Source organism: Equus przewalskii, chromosome 1 (genome assembly GCF_037783145.1).
Source record: "Equus przewalskii isolate Varuska chromosome 1, EquPr2, whole genome shotgun sequence".
NCBI classification, from domain to species: domain Eukaryota; kingdom Metazoa; phylum Chordata; class Mammalia; order Perissodactyla; family Equidae; genus Equus; species Equus przewalskii.
Window position 1 is genome coordinate 83953239 of NC_091831.1, and position 19131 is coordinate 83972369.

The following is a 19131-nucleotide window of genomic DNA, read 5'->3' on the forward strand; positions in this document are numbered from 1 at the left end:
GGAAAAATACTCTTTAAAGTGCTAATAAAAGTTTCAATGGAATTTGCACTTCAGCTCTAGAAACCGAGCCATTATCTAATCTAGTTTAGCTTAACGACTTCCCTTCCACAGAACACAGAACTGAGGCCTACAGCATGTCCTGAATAAGCCCACCAGCTAATTAGTATTGGACTAAGGATAACTACTCAGGCCTCTGGACTGTTTAAGTCAGTCTAGGTAACACATTTAAAGATTTATTCCCTCATCATTCAAAAATGCACTTTCTACGATTCTTCATGGGTCTACTTTGCAATTTTATTCTAATCAGTTTTTTACCTATCTCACCATATTGTCAGCCCCCTGGTTATCCGCTCTCCTGGTGCTCCACGCTTTCTTTCCCAGCACCAACGCCACACTGTGACCACACACCCGGGGGGGTTGTGCCCCTCTAGCGCTGTCTCCCCCTAGAGCAGAAGCAGGCCTATCTTACTCACAATGACAGAACCAGGTCTGGACAGTCTTGGGCTGTAAGAGGTGCTCATCACATACTTACCGAGTTAAATTATACTTTCCAAGTCTTAAAGACTTAGAAATAATTACCAAGACTACAAGTGCTCATCTCCGAGTTCGTGCCTCGGCTTCCTCAGAATGTCTGTCTACCCCTCCTTAGAAAAGTTAGGGGTTCTATGGAAGGGCCAAGAAAATGGGAGGTTCTCAGGAAGGTACTGAGAGCGCCTCCTAGAAATCAAGCAAACTTGGAATCGAGCTTTGGGGAGAGAGGGTTCAAACGGACTAACCAGAAAACAAAGTAAACCTATTTTGGTCAATCATACCTTTCCTCTTATCTTACTAACAAAGGAATTTGTGTAAAACATAAAACTGAAATTCTCCCACACTCCAGCCAATCAAAACTGAGAAAAATGAACTCCAATCATTTCAATTTCTTGAGATGGACACTTAAATTACACTGATTTTTAGCCTTTCTACTTTTCTAATACCTATTTTTAAAGCTATAACATTTCCTCTAAGTATAGAATCTCAGATTTTGATATGACACATATTTCTATTATTATTGAATCCAAAATAATTTCTAATTCCTTTGTAACTTATTTGATCCAGGAATTATCTAGAAGTATACTGCTTAATTTCAAAGATTTCCTCATTATCCTTTGTTGTTGATTTCTATCTTAATTCCACTACAGTCAGAAGACACTGTGAATGATTTCAATCCTTTCATGTTTGCTGAGGCTTGCTTTAAGACCCAGCAAAATGGGTCATATTCTACCCTTATTGGGTGTGGAATTCTATATCTATTAAGGTTTTCATTATGTTGTTTGATTTTCTATATCCTTACTAATTTTTTGTCTGCTAATTCGATCAGCAAGCAGTCAGTGATTATGGTCCCTGAGCTAAAATTTTAGGTAACTTAGAAAGTCATTACCACGGGTCACATACAGTTTTAAGATATAAAAAACATATATATTTATATTTTTATAAATATAAACTTACAATCAGTCCATAAAGTAGGAATCACTATTCCCATTTTACAGATGAGGAAACAGACACAGAGAAGTTAATCAATTTGCCAAAACTGCTCATTGCACAGCGAGGAGGAAGCCGAGCTGTGCTTTAGACTCAAGCAGAGTCCATGCTCTTAACTGCTGTATCTGTATCTATGTATCTAGACATGCGACCAAGGCACGTACCTTAGTTTCACCAATGACACCCATATAGCGAGTTATTGTTTGATCTATTTTTTTCTTGATATATATAATCACTGTGTGTGTGTATCTATGTAAAATGATCCTAGCTTAAAATGTTTTCTCTCCTCAAGGAGAGAAATTTTCTGAAACAGTGCCCCAAAAATGGTTAAGAACTATTTTTTATCAGAAACGCTTAAGACGTGACTTTCAAAAGGACACAAATATTGCATCCTCAACATCAGGACAAACTATGCAAAAACCAATAATACAAAAAGAAGATTTAAAAGAATTACACTAAACATTAACAATGGTTCTTATGAGATGTTGGGGATATTTTTCCTTCTTGCTGTAATTTTCTATGTTTTCTAAGTCCTGAGTATGTATCAACTTTATGGTAGGGAAAACTAAAAAGCATTCCACGATCACTGACTGAACTGACAGTCTTCTGTCTTAATTTTCAAGTCAAGAGAGAAAAAATGTTAGCGAGACAATGAAAATCACAGGAGATATGGATATGAAAGTGCTCTGTAAGCTACGACAGCTATACAAATATGAGTAATTACAAAGCATCGTAGGACTAAATAAAACACAGTAAAAGCTTTTTTATGCCTTTCCCTTTTTAAATTTCAACTACTTTAAAGTGCCTGATTATTTGTTTAAACAAATTCAGAAGAGGCAATTTTTGAAGGGCAAAATACTAAAGTACCGCATATCCTTAAATACTGACATAAAGGAAATGACAAATCTACAACAGCATCACACTCTTTCAGTATCACTGAAAAGCCCCTGATCTGTAATTCAATAAAATGTCGATTCAGTGCTGAAGACATAATTAGGAAACCTAAATTTAACCCAAAAAATGATGTTATTTTTGGAAAAGGGATAAAAGGGATAACTCCTAAAAAAGAGGAACAATTCACTTAAAGATGAATTAAACACAGTGAAAACGTACATATCATGATTAGCAATAAGAATATACGTTTGGTCTATTTAGGATAGGTTTTCCTTTCAAAGCTTCTTTTGCTATTTCTGCGGCAGAACCTATGAATAAAGAATGCACAGCTGCCTGGCAGATGTCTAATTTCAGTGTTTAGATTCCATTCTTTCTAGCTTTATTCTGCTAGAGGTTTTGGATTTTCAGTTTCCATATGGTTTTTGACCTCCCTCAATTTAGGTTCTACCTCCTCACATCTTATTCTATTTTAGTCCATTATTACAGAAAAACACATCAAATTTGAAACACCTTAATTTGTTTTTAAAGCTTTAAAGTTGCAAAGCTGAAAAAGTGAGAATATACATAAAAAAGGATGATCTAATAACTAGAACCAAACAGCCAAATCTCCCAAACTTCCTGTTTTTAGAAAGTTAGAAACTCCCCTCTCTGTCCCCTTCATTCTGAGTTTCTTGTATTTCAGGTTCAGAGAGATTCAGGTTTACCGCACAAACACAATTTCAGCTTTACTCAATCTCCTCAAGTCCTTAAGTCACGGTAGAAACATTTAGTCAGGTTTGTTTTTTTTTTTAACTTACGTGCTTACAGATGTTATCTTTGAATAGTATGAACATGAGGGATTTTTTACTTTTTTCTTGGGGCTTTTCAGTGTTTTAAATTTGTTCAGTGAGCATTACTTTCATAATCAGGAAGCAAAGGTTTTTGTTTTGTTTTGAAGAGAAACCTGCAAGGAAAGGGATTCTTTTTAAATGTCTACATGCCATAACCCATTTTGTTTAGAAAATTTTATGGAACAACATAAGCAATTTAACATTCCAGAGGGCGTCTCAGCATCATCAACGGGTAAAAATCAGGTGTCATTTCTCAAACTATCTGACTTTAAAAACTGCCCCATAAATGGGCTTGTTCACTTTCATTTTCAATTGATGGAGCAGTAGTTTTTATCTTTTTTCTTCCTGTTCTCTCACAGAGATTTTAAATGTAGTCTAAGAAACAACATGAATAACAATTATATTATGCAAATATCTATACAATTTCAACTACTTTAAGAGTAAGAGCCATGGTAAAGCTGTGAAAAAAGGCGTGCCCGTGTGATCAGCACCAACAACTCAACTTACACGTATCTCGGAAATGAGATATATCACAGAGCACTAATTTAAAAAGTATTTATAGAAGGGGTTCTGGATAGATGTTTAAAAAGCAGGTGTATTCCCCCGACCTCTTAATATTCTTTTCTCGACGATGCAAAGGAAACATTAGGAAAGTCAAAGAATATAAATCAAAAAATTACCCAAGAAAAGTTTCTAACAAATTTTAAATATTAAAAAGAGTAGGGGCTGGCCCCGTGGCTAAGTGGTTAAGTTCACGCGCTCCGCTGCAGGTGGCCCAGTGTTTCGTTGGTTCCAATCCTGGGCGCGGACATGGCACTGCTCATCAAACCACGCTGAGGCAGCGTCCCACATGCCACAACTAGAAGGACCCACAACGAAGAATATACAACTACGTACCGCAGGGCTTTGGGGAGAAAAAGGAAAAAATAAGATCTTAAAAAAAAAAAAAAAAAGAGTAGTTAATTGTTAAAAGTCAATCAAATTTAACCCAGCAAACATATATATTTAGACCTTGAGTGGAGAGAATGTTCTACCAAGTACCTCAGGCAGCACTACAACAAACACAGGCAAACTCATCTCCTTTATGTGGAGAACAGGGAATAAAGCAGGAAAAATAAAGTAGAACGTGTGTGTGTGTGTGTGTGTGTGTGTGTGTGTGTGTGCGCGCGCACGCACGCGCACCCGTGCAATACGTATCTTCATCTTAAGATTATCCCACTCCGTATGAGAACAAATATAATTCTGTGGTTAAGAGCATGGACTCTAAAGTCAGACTGCCTGGGTGTGAATGCCTGCTCCGCCAACGCCTAGCTGTGCCACCCCTACAAGCTAGGGAACCACTGCGGCCTCATCTTCCTCGTGTGTAAAAAGGAACTAACAGCAGCACCTATACCATAGAAGATCTGCATGGATTAATACATATAAAGTATTTAAAACAGGGCCAGACACAAGCTAGGTATTATCTAATCCAGCTCAATCTTATAGTTTATTGCTCTATATTACTTAAATTAAAACCCACTTACCTTTTATATGTGAATAATGGCTGAAAATTAACTTAAAACTTCATAAACTCAAATCTCCTATACTAAGTAAAATATATTAAACTAGTGATTTTTATGGAGTGCTTTTTATTTAATGTTCCCAAGGTTTGATAAACTCCAACATCTCCATAAAAACTAAAAAATAAAATACTTTACTTAATGTTCCGCCAAAAAAGGTTATCATACAGTTTATAAATTTCAAATCCTTAGAATTAAATAGAATATGCTTGATGCTAAAATTATTATTGAGCAGAACTGGAAAACACTTGGAAATAGAACCATTAGGAACATCAAATGGTCACGTACATATTCTAACAGCTTTATATAGAGAAAACAATGGGTTCGGTGTCAGAGGGGCTTTAGTAGGAACTTAAGCTGATACTTATGTAACTTTAACAAAGGGTCTGAAATCGGTACAAACAGGAGAAAAGGTTTTATTTTTCTCTAACTTCTCCCCCCAACTACTGCTGGTCCAATTTCCCTTTCCCACCCTTAATGACATCTGGAGCAGTCCCTATAGCTCTCCATAGCTTTTAGTCATTAACAAGTCCAGTCCAATTGACTACTGTTTAAAATTTTAATCTTCAATCTTACAATCATCCCCTTTCTCCCCAAACTCAGGTTTAGCCATTGTCCAAGGAAGTTCCACCAGGCAGGGGGTGTGGCCTGATCTACCTAGGGGGTAGGGATGATGGAGAACAACATCGAGGACTGTGGTCCCCTGTGGTTGCTGCCACTTCTCTGGCTAACGGTGACTATACCATATGAGTCAGGATTGCCAGCTCTTCTTCTGAGGACAAGCCGGAGCCCTTTGGCGACTGGGATGAGGGGCTCTTACTCACCGCACACTTCCTTATCTAAAGATCCGCCTTCCACTCAACCTCTGCTAACTACTTTTGCTCCCCTCTCCCGCAGAGCCAGCCCTGGCAAGATGGCCGAAGCCTAGTTACCTTCTGCATCACCCACTTGAACTAACATAAATTCAAAACAAATACAGGCCACTCCACTGCCAACCCCTCTGTCTATACTGAGACTTCTCTCCAATTTTCTTTATCCCTTGCTCAAACAGGCAGATAAACCAATCAGCCACATAAAGACTATTGTCTAGGTCATGAGATGCTCCACTTCACTTTTTGATAATATTACTAACCTCTCAGGCTTCCCCACTAAGCATCTAAGGGAAAGCCATCCCAAGGGAGGAAGAAGGGAGCAAACCTACAGTGCCCCTCTCTAGGCAAACTAGCCACTGCAGTGACTACTGTGTATAATTCCCTTCCCCTCCGTCTTCTTTTTTTTTGGTGAGGAAGATTGCCCCTGAGCTAACATCTGTACCAGTCTTCCTCTATTTTGTATGTGGGATGCAGCCACAGCATGGCTTGATGAGCAGGGCATAGGTCTGCACCCAGGATCCAAAGCTGCGAACTCTGGGCTGTTGAAGCAGAGTGCACAAACGTAACCACTACAGCACTGGGCCAGGCCCCCCACCATCTTCTGATGGGTTTCTGTCCCATCTTCATAAGCCCGGGAAAGGATTCAGGCCACTGAGTGCTTGGGGCTTTCCTTAGAACGTGGAGTCCTTGATCTCACTCTACACTTCACTCTCAGGTCCTAGTCTCCATTCTGAGACAAGCAGGAAAAGTCTGATTCTCCTTACTTCTTACTCTTACTTCCTTGACCTTGGTGAGACAACTAACCCCCATTAGCCTCAGATTCTTGACGCTCAGAACAGAAAAAGCAACAAAATCTCCTATGTCAATTTGCCAGTACTGTTGGTACAAAGAAGTGCTTTGCAAATCAAATGTTAATATTAATAATGTGAAGAAAAATAACACAGACTTATATATTCAAATAGGGTCCTTGACATTTGCTTTCAAGGGCCCTATTTCAGCCATTCAAATTTGCTTTTTAAGACAAAACTGACCTCCACTTATTTCTCTCACACAAATATTCACCTTCACTAACATTTATTAAGCATGACTATGAGGCAAGAACAGTGTTCAATGTTCCCTCATTCCTCTAGTCTTCACAGCTAACCCTGTGAGAGAGGACTTCCATTACCCTCATTTTACATATGAGGAAATACGGCTTAGAAAGACTGACTGCCGTGGTGCAAGGTCGCACATCTAGTAAACAGAGGGTAGTACGGTACAGGATACAATATATAGATAGATAACTAAACACGTAAATATTTCAAGGTTTAATGAACCTTTTTAGTTATGTGAAATCCAGATAAAGGGAAAAATCACTGTAATCAAATTAAGATTCCTTTACCCTTTTAAGAAATTAGCACCTTCTGTGTATGAAGAGTTACTTACTTAACCTTAACTGAATGACCTTTTTTGTTGTTTCTTCTCAGTGATGTGACCAGTGGAACCAGTCCCAAACTACCTCCTATGCAAATTGCTAAGACGCAAAGAAAGAACAGGAAACAATAATGTTAGGAGAACACAGGCTTAGTCAACACACAGAGTAACTACGCCTGCCACTCGATTAACAGACAGCGTTCCTACTGCAGGAATATAGCAGGGAAAAGGGAGGTCTCTCTAACAGTACATTCCCCTTCATTTAACAAATGTTCAGTTCTGGAGAAGACATTTTGAAAAACGTAGTTTAAAGAAATTGCATTTATGCTCTTTACATTTAAAACACTTAACTTTGTTTTTAGACAGAGAAACCTCACTTATTATCCCTTGCCCTACCAGCCAGAAACAATCTGGCCATTGTTAGGGAAGAAAAACTCTTCCTCTATCCTCTTAGGTTTAGGATTGAGGCCCGTAAATTAAATGGACAAAGGATAGGTTAGCAAAAGAAAAGACAGATTTTTATCCTCCTACTGGAACTTACAGGAAAATGTGACTCAAGGAGGCAGTCAGAATTGGGGCTTCCATCTTCATAGGGGGAAGGGAGGGGAAGAAGGGCACCTATGGGAAAACAGATGACATTTAGGAAAGATAAATGGGCCCTTAGATGAATAGATGGGAGATAGGATGTCGGTTTAGGGGTGGGGCCCACTTTTCCTTTCTTCTCTCCAGTGATAAGAATAAACCCTCCATGGTTTTTGAAACTCTGGGGAGGGGATTTCTGACAACTGAGTTCTGAGAGGCTCTGTTTTTAGGCATAAAATTTCCTGAGTTCAGGAAAAAAAACCTATTCTCAAATGCCTTCAGCTCAAAATAATTTTTATGCCACGGCGGCGTATTCTAGACCCCTTCACCATTAACACATTCAAATATCTGAACACTTACTTCGCACAAAGCACTGAATTAGTACTGTTGGAAAAACAAAATGTTTTAGGACAGAAGTCAGCCACCAAGGACCTTATAAAATAAGTTGAGAGTATAAGACAACTTAAATTTTTGATTTTTTTGTTTTTTAATACTCTTACAACAGCAAAGGAATTTTTATATATCACAAAAATTAAAAATAAATGACAAATAAAAAAATGCAACATGGCAAAGAGTTAATATCTATACTCTAAAAAAGAGTTGCTACAAATGAGTAAGAAAAAAATAGATTAGAAAAACGGACAAAGGACAGAGAAATGCAAAGAGTCAACATACATATAAAACCCTGCTCAATCTTACTCATAATCAAAGAAGAACAGATTAAAACTATAGTACGTTTTTTTCAGCTGGCAAACTGGCAAAGATGACAATAAATGGATGTTGTTACGCGCTGGGAGGAACAGACTCAAACACTGCTGGTTGGAATGTGAATTGTTACGAAGATTTTGCAGAGCAGTCTGGCACTATATCAAATCTGCATGGCTTCCCTTACAGTAAATGCATTTCTAAGAATTCATCCTATAAAATAAAAATAGTCTCACAGGATGTGTACAAGCACCACAGCATTGTTTGTAATGCAAAAGCCAAGTGGGAAACAATCTAACGCTCATCCATACGGGATTGGTAAATAAAATTAAGGTATATTTATAAAATAGAGTACTACCTGACTACTAAAAAGAATGAGGAATCAACATTTACTGACACAAAAAGAGTGCTCCTATATATTCAGTGAAAACAAAGTTTAAAAAAAAAGGATGTACAGTATGATCCCATTTTTGGAAAGAGAAAGAGAGAAAGAAGACAATGGAGAAGAAAGACCATACCTGTCTCTACACTGTCAACAGTAGCCATCTGTGGTGGCAGGCAGGACTACAGACGACTTTCACTTTCTACTTCACATCTGTACTGCCTGAAGTTTCAACTGCAAATATGTGTAACTTCTGTACGGCACTACACAGTTAGGGAAAGGCACTACACAGTTAGGGAAACTATACTGGACTTTGACCACATAAAAGCTGAGAAAGTTTGTAGTGAAGAAATCTAATACATTAGTAGGTGGTACAGGAAACACGCAAATACTGCTTTCAAATAATGATGCAAAAGAGCTAACTTTTCGGCTTGGACCGCTGAGGAAGGCTTCATAGAAGAGACAGGATTCACGTTAGATTTTCAAGCATTTTGATAAGCAAATGAGAGAGAGAAGAAAAGTTGAAGGCAGCACTGTCCAATACAATGCATAATTTAAAAATTTTTAGTAGCCACATGAAAAAAGTTTTTAAAAAGAATGAGGTGAAATTAATTTTAATAATATTTATTTAACCCAAAATATTCAAAACAGTATCATTTCAATATGTAATCAATATTTTTAAAGCACAATGAGATACTTTACATTGGTTTTTTTTGGTACTATCTTCAAAATCCGGTGGGTAATTCACATTAGCCACGTTTCAGATGTTCAACACCCATATGTAGTATTGGCTAGTATAGTGGTCAATATAGGTCTAAGGATTCTAAACCCAAATCCAGAGTGGATATTTAGTTGGCTTAGGCTAATAAAAGACTAGTAGGAAGTGAATGAGACAGAAAAAGGAGACGAGGCCAGAGCAGAAGGCCAGTCTGAGATAATCTGAATTTTATATTGTAAGCAAATAAGAAACCAGAGAAAAATATTTAACAAGTAAGGATGATTACTAAAGCACTATTTTAGGAAGATTAACTTGTTTTTCTTTACTCAGATACAAATATAAATTCAAAATGCAGTTTTTTCCCAACATTTTTATTACATGAAAGATTACTGGAGATACAAAAAATAACTTATCAAACAACTGTACTTTGTTGATTTGGTAGATATTTAAGATACTTCCTTCTGGATGGTCACTGTTGAAATACTTCTATTTCATGACATTTTAAAATGATTTTTTGAAAAATACATGTTTTAAGAACTTCACCAAAATTTAAGAGCCTTTACTTTAACACTTCCTATCAGAAACTCCTTTAAGCCAGGAATCTAAAATATTCTTAATCAAATACAAATTTAAGCACTCAAGATCTTACACTCCTGAAATTTACTACAAAAAATTTACTTGTTTATAAGAAAACCATCTACAAATTTCCACATACATAAAACAGTATCACAACCATGTAAGCCTCCTCCAGATTTCTTAACTTCAAATTGAGAGCCTATACGCATGACATTTCAGATAATTTACCTCAAGGCTAAAGAAAAAAACGAGTGCTCCAAAAAGGAGATAAGAAAGCAGGGCACGGAAGAACATCACTGGTTATAAGCCATTCCCTTTGTTGCCCACAAAGACTGCCAAGGCAGGAAGAGTGAGTTTTCAGCCAAAAGTCAGAAATCCAGTGATGTCATCAGGACCAAAAGCATTATAGGACCTGCAATTTCAGCAACTCACTGCTCTGCATTAAAGTCATGCAATTTCCCCTTTTTTTTTTTAAAGCAGAAAATGATCTTAAAATTCACCAAGTCCCCTTCACTTTTTTTGGTCTTTTGGTGCAGAAGAGTGGCCCTGAGTTAACATCTGTTGCCAATCTTCCTCTATTTTGTATGTGGGATGCTGCCACAGCATGGCTTGATGAGCGATGTGTAGGTCCGGCCCAGGATGGGAACCTGCAGAGAGGGGGCCACCAAAGCGGAGCGCATGCACATAACCACTATGCCACCAGGCCAGCCCCTGCCTTTCACTTTTTGATATAAGCAAATGGAGATCCAACAAACACACAGACACATACAGAGAACAGACTGGTGGCTACCGGAGGGGAGCGGGTTGGACGAGGGCAAAATGGGTACAGGGGGTCATTTGTACGGTATCAGAAGGAAACTAGACATTTGGTGGTAAACACGATGTAATTTTCACAGAAGTCTAATTATAATGATGCACACCTGAAATTTATACGTTATAAACCAACGTTACCTCAAGTTAAAAACAAAGGAAATTATAAAAAATTAGAAGCCAAAACTTGTGTTCTTCTGCTGCTTTATAATTTTTCATATTTCCCAGATTATCCACAACAGATATATTACTTTTATAATTTTTTAAAAAGAAGGAAAAAGCGTTTGCTTTAAAAACTACTGAACAACTCCAAAAATATTCTCCCTCTCCTTCCTGGTCTAAGATCTCATTCTACAGGCCACTTTCTCAGGAAAGCCTTCCAAAGCACCCACACCCTAAACAGACCAGGTTCCCTTATTACACACTCTTATAAGCTCCCTGTACTTCCCTTTTGTAGATCTTGACATAACTACAATCAGATAATTATTTGTGAAATTACTTAATATCTATTTCTCTATCTAGGTCTTAAACTAGTGTTTCCTGGGGCTGGTCTAGGCTCTTTGCTGTATATACCAGGAGTTCCTGATATGAGGGCCCTAACATAACCATGAAGTTACACACAAGATTGTTATATTTGTGTATTTTTCTTCAGATACGCAAAAAATGACCTTAAAAATGGATAAAAACCAAAAGGTAATGGATTTATGTTGTTCACCTGACCAGATCCATCCTCTTTGGGGAAACAACCACTTCCCCATCTCATATGGTTACGGGAAGACCATCAGTCCCACTGTTTAACCGGCTCCCTGACTGCTCCAGTGGGCACGTAAGCCAGGCCTGGCCAATGATGGCACGTCGCCCAGACTCCATGTAGACCCAGTAAGAATTCCTCCATGGGACAGAATCTATGCACCTGGGGAAAAGGTGCCCATTTCCCCTCTTGAATCCAGAGCAGTAAGGCCCATGAGAGCCTGGAGGTGCCAATGGTCCTCCTCTGCCAGATGAAAGTACCTGCCTGAAAATGAGGCCAAAAAGCAGAGAGCAGAGAAGACAGGCCCCCGATTACATCGTGTGAACACTTAGGGCCAGCAACACCTATTTCCACTCTTCTCAAAAACGTTGAGAGGGGAGAAAAAGCCTTTTTCCCCTTTAAGCTAATGTGAGTTGGGTTTGTCACTTGCAAGCAGAAGTCACTTGAGAGAGCCACCCAATTCCCACAGCTACACGGTCATCACTCCCAAATGTCCACCTCTAGGCAAACCTCTGTCGGACTCCAGCCCCACACAGGCACCTGCCAAGTGCAGATCTCTCCTTGGTCGTTTCAGAGACAGCTTGAACTCCGTATGATCAAAACTGAACTATCCTCCTCCACACACCAGCTCTCCATCCATGCTGTTCATCTCACTCAACAACACACCCTACCAGATGTCCACGCTAGAAACCCGGGAGTCACTCTTGCCAATCCCATTCCTTCTCCCATCACAGCCAGTTACCAAGTCCTGTCCATTCCAGGCCCTCATGACCTGCCACCATCCAGTCTGGGCCAGGATGGAACAGCCTCCCAACAAGCCTCAGGGTCCTCAGTCTTCCTTTCTTCAAACTGATTCTCCCCCACGTAACTAATCTCCCTACACTGCAAAGGTGATTATTTTATCCCTACACTTGGCATACCCCATCCTCCTCCTTAAGTCCACAGGCAACTACACACAGCTGGAGCAACAGCCAAGCTTCACTGCTCCAGATGCTAGCAGTGGTGTAACAACTGTATGCCCTCAGAAAACGAGGTTCGTCAGAAACAGAAAAGAGTAGCAATGTCCTCAGTATCAGAGTAGCTCAGATTCACCTGTTTTTAATAACAGATACTCAAGAATAATTTCTGTATCTATCCAATGTCTATTCATTAGTTCTACACTGAAGTGCCCAGATGAACCTGGTTTAGGGACCCACTGAGCCTACCAAGAGACGGATCCCACTGATCACCTCATCTCCTTAAGCCTCTACTCTAACCAGCACTCTCTTCAAAAAACACGACTGCGGATCTCTGAGCACATCGCTTTGTTTTGATTTTTTAGGAACGAATAGCCTGGGGCTGGCCCTGATGGCCTGGTGGTTAAAGTTTGGCGCTCACCCGCCTTGGTGGCCTGAGTTGGTTTCCTGGTCACAGAACCGCACCACCCATCTGTCAGGTGCCATGCTGTGCTGGTGGCTCACACAGAAGGACTAGAAGGACTTACAACTAGGAAATACAACCATGCACTGGGGGCTTTGGGGAGGGGAAGAAGAAGAAGAAAAAAGAACAGCCTTTAAAATATTGGGTATAAAAATTGATACACATTATAACTATGATTTAGTAAAATATCCAAACATTCACATTTATTTTTGCATTTACTTTTTTAAAAACTAAATATATGATGATTGTTAACAATGATATGTAAATACGGAATATTGTCTTTAAAATAACCCATACAATTGGCTAACACAACTCTCCCACAATTCCCCCATTACGTAGTCTGTGCCATTCTGTGAAAATTACCAGTTCTTCAGAACCTGTGAGTTCAGAAAATGGGCAAAAGAAATTAAGGGGAAAAACAGGAAAGCTGGGGGTCAAAGTGCCTCACAAACAGACTGGCGTGTCTAGCTGTGTGAGACCCCATCCAACAACTAATACTTCTCTATACCGCCTGAAACATTTTACTTGTTAAAGAGGCTTAACAAGCACCCTCTTTTAAAAAACAGCTTTTCATAGTAACAGGAGAGCTTTAAGTCACTCCCACCTAAGTGGGTTTAAATTCTTCTCCCCAACAGCTACACTAAAGGAACAGGAGTTTGGATAAGCGACAGAAACCCTATTCATCAGTGCTAAGGCACATATATTTTTCATATTTTAGCATCTCTGAAATTAGGGTGCATCTTACAATCAACGGCTTCTTGAAATTAACTAGAAGCGTATTTCTTTATAAGTGGCCAAAAAACTATGGTACTCAATGCAACCAAACATTTAATCTCCTAAGTGTTAAAAGTTGGACTGACCCGGCCAATATGGACCTTGAGGGATTAAAAAAGCATTCTAAAAGCATAAACACTAATCAAAGGTGGAAGAGGAGAGAAGGAAGGGAAAGACTTTCTAGTTCAAAACTCAGCCTGAGAGGGAGCTATTCTCCTTTCTCTCCGGAGCTCCCTGCTCCCAGGATCCAAAGGTCAGATGGGCGCTGCTGTAACCGACGTCCAGCCACGCTGGGCCACACAGGGCCTTGCAGCACTTATTCACTTTAATATGAAACCAAGTCAGTTAGAGACCCAGGCTGCTGTCTAGTCTCAGACCTGATTATTTGTAGAAAAATCGCTATAAAAGACCAAATGACTCACGGAACTACACACTTAACATGTGTGCATATAAATATGTATAAGTATATAAATTACACACTTACATGTAAATTATACTTCAATAAAGCTGGTTTTTTAAAAAGGCAAACAAGTAACTGCAATAAGAAATATTAGATTAAAAAAATCTTCAGTGAGCCTTAAAAAATCCCTTGCAAAGGAATTCCATCCAGAAGAAGAAAATGGGGAAGATCAGAAAGAGACGGAATTTGAAATGGGGCCTGAAGAACGGGTAGGACTTGGCCATATGACAGTTGGCCATATAAGCAGTCCAAGCAGAGGGGACAGCATAAGCAACAGCAGGAGAGCAGGGGGAAAGGAACGTCTGCAGGAAGCAAAATACTGGAGATCAGGTGCATCCGAGGCAACTCTCATGGAAAGGACTTCAGTTAACAGAAGACACTGGAAACTTCTGAGCAGAGAAGTGACAAGAACTGGGCTTTGAAATTAACTTAGTAAAAAAAAAATTGTTTTAGAGAGAAAAAAATAAAGAGGGCTTAAAATAAAGTGGCTATTAAAAAAAAGAAAGATTAAAATTCAGGCAGAAATGCATAAGGTAATCCGGACAATGGTGAAGTGAAGGCAGGAAGAACATAACATTAGTCCAGTAGGATGAGAACTTTATTCGGTTAAAAAAAAAAAAAAAGACCAAAAAGGAAAACTTATCAAGTATACAAACTCATACATAATATATAATAATGTATGTAATATATATAAAAATATGTATCAAATAAAAGTTTAAAAAAAAGAACTATGTGACAACCGAATAACACTAGATTTGAAAACTCAATAAATAGAGTTTATTAAACACAAAAATTCACACAAGAAATAGAAAACCTACACAGACCAACAAGTATTAAATAAACTGAAATGTTATTCAGAGTCCTCGCCAGAAAAAAAAAAATCCAAGTCTGAATAGTCTTATAGTTGAGGTCTGCCAAATTCTCAAGTGAAAGATAACCCCAGTCTAAATTGCTTCTAAAAAGAGAAAAAGAAGGAAAGCTGCCCAACTCATGTTATGAGTCTATTAAAACCCTGATACCAACATTTATTAAGGATGGTACCAGGGTTAGCAGGACTACAGAGAAGAGTGACAATACCCTGAAAGCAGAACCATCGATTGAACGGGAAAGGTCTGGGTTCGGTGTGACGTCAACAGAAATAAGGAAGAGCAGGGAAACTCGTCTGGTAAGGAAGAGGAGTTCCGTTTGAACCAGAACCACCAGGTACAGATATGCATAAAGCAGCTGGAAAAACAGGACTCAAGTGCAGGAGAGAAATAAAAAATAAAGATCTGAGAATTCTTCAGACAGAAGGGTCTGAATAATAATAAGGTCAAGGGACTAGAGACACATAGAAAAGCGATCTGAAAAGTGAAACTTGGAGAACACTTTTATTAAGTGGGAAGGAAGAGCAGAAAGCAGAAAAGGGGCAGGGATGAACAAAGTCAGCCTAATGTCATAGAACTCCTCTTTTTATCTAGTTAATTCTCACGCATCCTTCAGAACTGTCCCAGGTTCCACCGCAGGACTTTCAAGAAGGCCTCAGATTCTCCCAGCACCACTAGCAACAGGTCAGGTCCCCGTTTTAAGCTCTTAGAATGCTCTGCACCTTAATTATAACCACAATTATATTTAATTCTAGAATTTCTTTTTCAATATGTCTCCCCCACTAGACTTTGAGCTCCATGAGGGCAAGGGCCCCAACCACTGCTGTATCCTATTGCCTCGCATGGTGCATTAGAACACAGTAAGCATTCATTACAGAAACAGACGGATGAACGAAAGCCAAGGAAAGGCATTTCAAGGAGAAGTCAATGTTATATGCTACAAAAAGCTCAGGGAGACTTTGAACGGGGACTCAAATACATTGATTAGGTTATAGGTGACCTCTGTGAGGGTGAAATCCAGGTAACAGGGTAAAGAAGCGAATGGATGAAAGAGCAAATTACTCATGGCAATATCACAAGATTATGAAAGGCTGAATTTTAATTTTACTTCAATTTGGGCTATTTTGCAACTTTTCCTTAATGAACATGTATTACTTTCCTAAGGACAAAACTGTTTGTGTTTTTTTTTTAATGTTGATATGATTTGAAAAGGAAAAGCAGCAACAAGGCAGCTTGAGGGAGTAGTGGATCCCAGGTAAGGTTTTTTGTAAATTGAAGGAACCTTCAGCACATTTGTTCTTTTCAGAACCCTAAGACAAAAGACAGGATAATTTATCCTCCACTAGGTAGGAAAGAAGAGAAAAATGAAACAAGGTGTTAACTAGCATAAAGGACAAAAAATATTCATCCACCGAGATGGGAAAAAAGCAGTAGATGACAAAAAATCCACGAGTCTGGAAGCCTCAGTCTTTTCATCAAAGGGTGTGGAGAAGTGAAGGAAGTCGAAAAAGTCTGCAATGAGCTCCACGGAGAATGTGCAGGAGGAAAAAAACAAAACAGAAGCAGGACACCGGTTCTGTAAAAATGCATTCTAAATTTCAATTAGCCTCGTGTAAACCCACACCCAGCTCAGAACCACCTGTATTTTAGCTTTAAGTTTAAATACTTCAATAATTCTGGTTCACAAACTTTACTCCAACCGCTGAACACAGTGATAAGCATTAAGTTACATTCTACTTTAATTCAGACTTGAACACCTCTTACGAGTAAATACAATCAACGAGTTGTTTGCAACTCAAGCAACAAAATAGCGATCATTTCAAGTTAGGGGTGCCCGAAAAGTGCTGTTCAACGTAAAAGTACATAAAAGAGTTTCTTGTTGCTTTTTTTTTTTTTAAACAAACTCATCGAATGCCTCAGTTTAACAGCTCCTGAACAGCAGGGAAAATCCTGATTCAAACCCTAGCTCGCCGAGCAAGTTATTGAACCCTCTTCACGTCTCGGTTTCCTCGTCTAAACAACCAGGCATGCAACGACCAGGGTTCTCATCAGGATCACATGACGTAACACAGGTGAACGTGCCAAGTCCGCACTGTGCACTCCGAGCAGGCTGCTAACCGTCCAAAAACAGAGAACCCGCAGCTCTTTGCCCAAATTCAAACCGCCGAGAGCACCGAGCAGCACAAGGCACAAGACGCCAGACCCTAACACAGAGCACATTTTTCCTCCCCTGACGCAAGCGATCTCCTCTCCCTGCCAAACCTCCCCACTAGGAGTCTGGAAAGACGAAAAATGGGTGACACTCCATCCAGCAGAAAGTTTGCAGGCGCTGAAGTGCACAATCACCAGACATGGCAGCGCAGGACAACAGGTGAACCTCCGAGAGCCTGGCACCTCCGCGCGGCCGAGTTCGGGGGGGCCTTGCAACTCCTCCCGCCTCTCCCGCCCCACGAAACAGACTTTTTCGGTCTTTTTTTTTTTTTTTGCAGCAGCAGCAGCAGCAGCGTACACAGACTGATCACGAATACCAAGCTCGCCGCTCCCAGGCGAGTGAGGCGAGCGCCTTTCCCATTTAAGGATTCGAGAAGCGTCCTTGGAGGCGCCTTTCGCCCACACCGCCTCCCCGAACTCGGCCTGAAACCCGGGATGGGGAACAAAAGAGGGGCCGGGCGGCGGGGCGGCCGCGGGAGGCAGCCGGGGCCCGACGTCGGGCGGCCGGGCCGGGGGGCGCGGCGCGGCGCGGCCCGGGGCGGGGGGCGCGGGGCCCAGTCGGCCGCGGCCTGACGCGCTGGGGCCCCAGCGGAGCTCACGGCCCGAGCCTCCCCGCAGCGATGCCCCCGCGCGCGCGCCCGCGCGCGCCCGGCCCCCCGAAACTTGGCCGCGCGCGCACACGCACTCTCCGGACGAGCCAACTCACCCGCACCCCGGGGAACTCATCCTCCAGCCCTCGGCGCGGAGCGGGGGCGCGCGGCGAGCCGCCGGGGCGCGCGGGGGCCGGCTCGGCCTCCGCCCTCGGCGTGCAGCGGCCCGGCCCGGTCGCCCCTCGCGCGGCCGTGCGATCGTCGTCTCGCGCGGACGGACGCGCCGGAGCCCGAGCCTTCCTGCTGGCCCTCCTCCTCCTCCCTCCTCCCTCCTCCCTCCTCCCTCCTCCCACCGAGCGCCAGCAGGCGGATTCCAATCTCGGCAGCCGCCGCCGCCGACACTCGCACGGTGGGGGCGGCCTGGCCGGGGTCTGGGGGCGGGGCGGGCCTCGGCGCCGCGCGCGCGCACTGGCCCCTCGCCGGCCCGCCCCGCCCCGCCCCGGACGCGAAAGGAGCCGAGTGCGCGGCGGAAGCGCCCGAAGGGTCGGCGGGGCCAGGCGCCCCGCTGCCGGGGAGGAGGGCGGGCCGGCGGCAAGGGGGCGCCGGGCTGCCGGGGGCGGGAGGGGGACGGGCGGGCTTCTCCTGCGCGCGGTCCCGCCGGCCCCTCCTACCCCCGCAGCCCCACCGCCGCCGCCTCGGCGGGGCCGGCTGGTCTCCGGAAGCCGCGCGGAGCAGACGCCGCGCCAGCGGGACGCACACCGGGCGGGCCCTCTCCCGGAGTCGTCCGCGGAGACCCTTCTCCGACACGCTTTAAGACTCCCCGTGCGCGCTGGGCACCCGGCTCATGCAATGAGCCCGATCGCTCGGAACTCACGCGCCGTGCGGGGCATTGTCGGGTCGTAGGAGTAGTCTTGGCGACAAAGGGAAAACGCGGCCCCTGCGCATCCATCCTTCACCCGCCGCTGCCCGGCTCCTCTCTGCGGGCCCGCTGCCGGCGTGCCGGGGCGCAGGTAGGGAGGTGCGGGCACAGAAGCATCGCGCGTCGGGGCGGGCGTCCGGCCCGGGGCCCCGCGACCTGCGGCGCGTGCAGTCCGGAGGCAGGAGAGGAGCGGCGTGCCCCGCAGATCTGAAGTCAGCGGACTATGGATTCTGCTGCCTTCTCTGCCTTTGGCTCACTCTGGTGACCTCGTGTCCCCTC

The 19131-nt window shown here is 42.3% G+C and overlaps 1 protein-coding gene across 4 annotated transcripts in view; it reads right to left on the minus strand.

The window, feature by feature from the left end:
- Positions 1 to 18355, minus strand: part of BMPR1A (bone morphogenetic protein receptor type 1A) — a 140160-nt gene extending 121805 nt beyond the window's left edge. Inside the window, exon 1 of one of the 4 annotated variants that reach the window (XM_070569557.1) lies at positions 18050 to 18355. The gene's annotated coding sequence lies outside the window, so the exon portion shown is untranslated. Of the gene's footprint in view, positions 1 to 3212; positions 3639 to 18049 lie in introns of those variants that run through there. The other 3 variants (XM_070569584.1, XM_070569568.1, XM_070569579.1) reach the window with 3 other exon arrangements.
- Between the last annotated feature and the right edge of the window lie 776 nt (positions 18356 to 19131).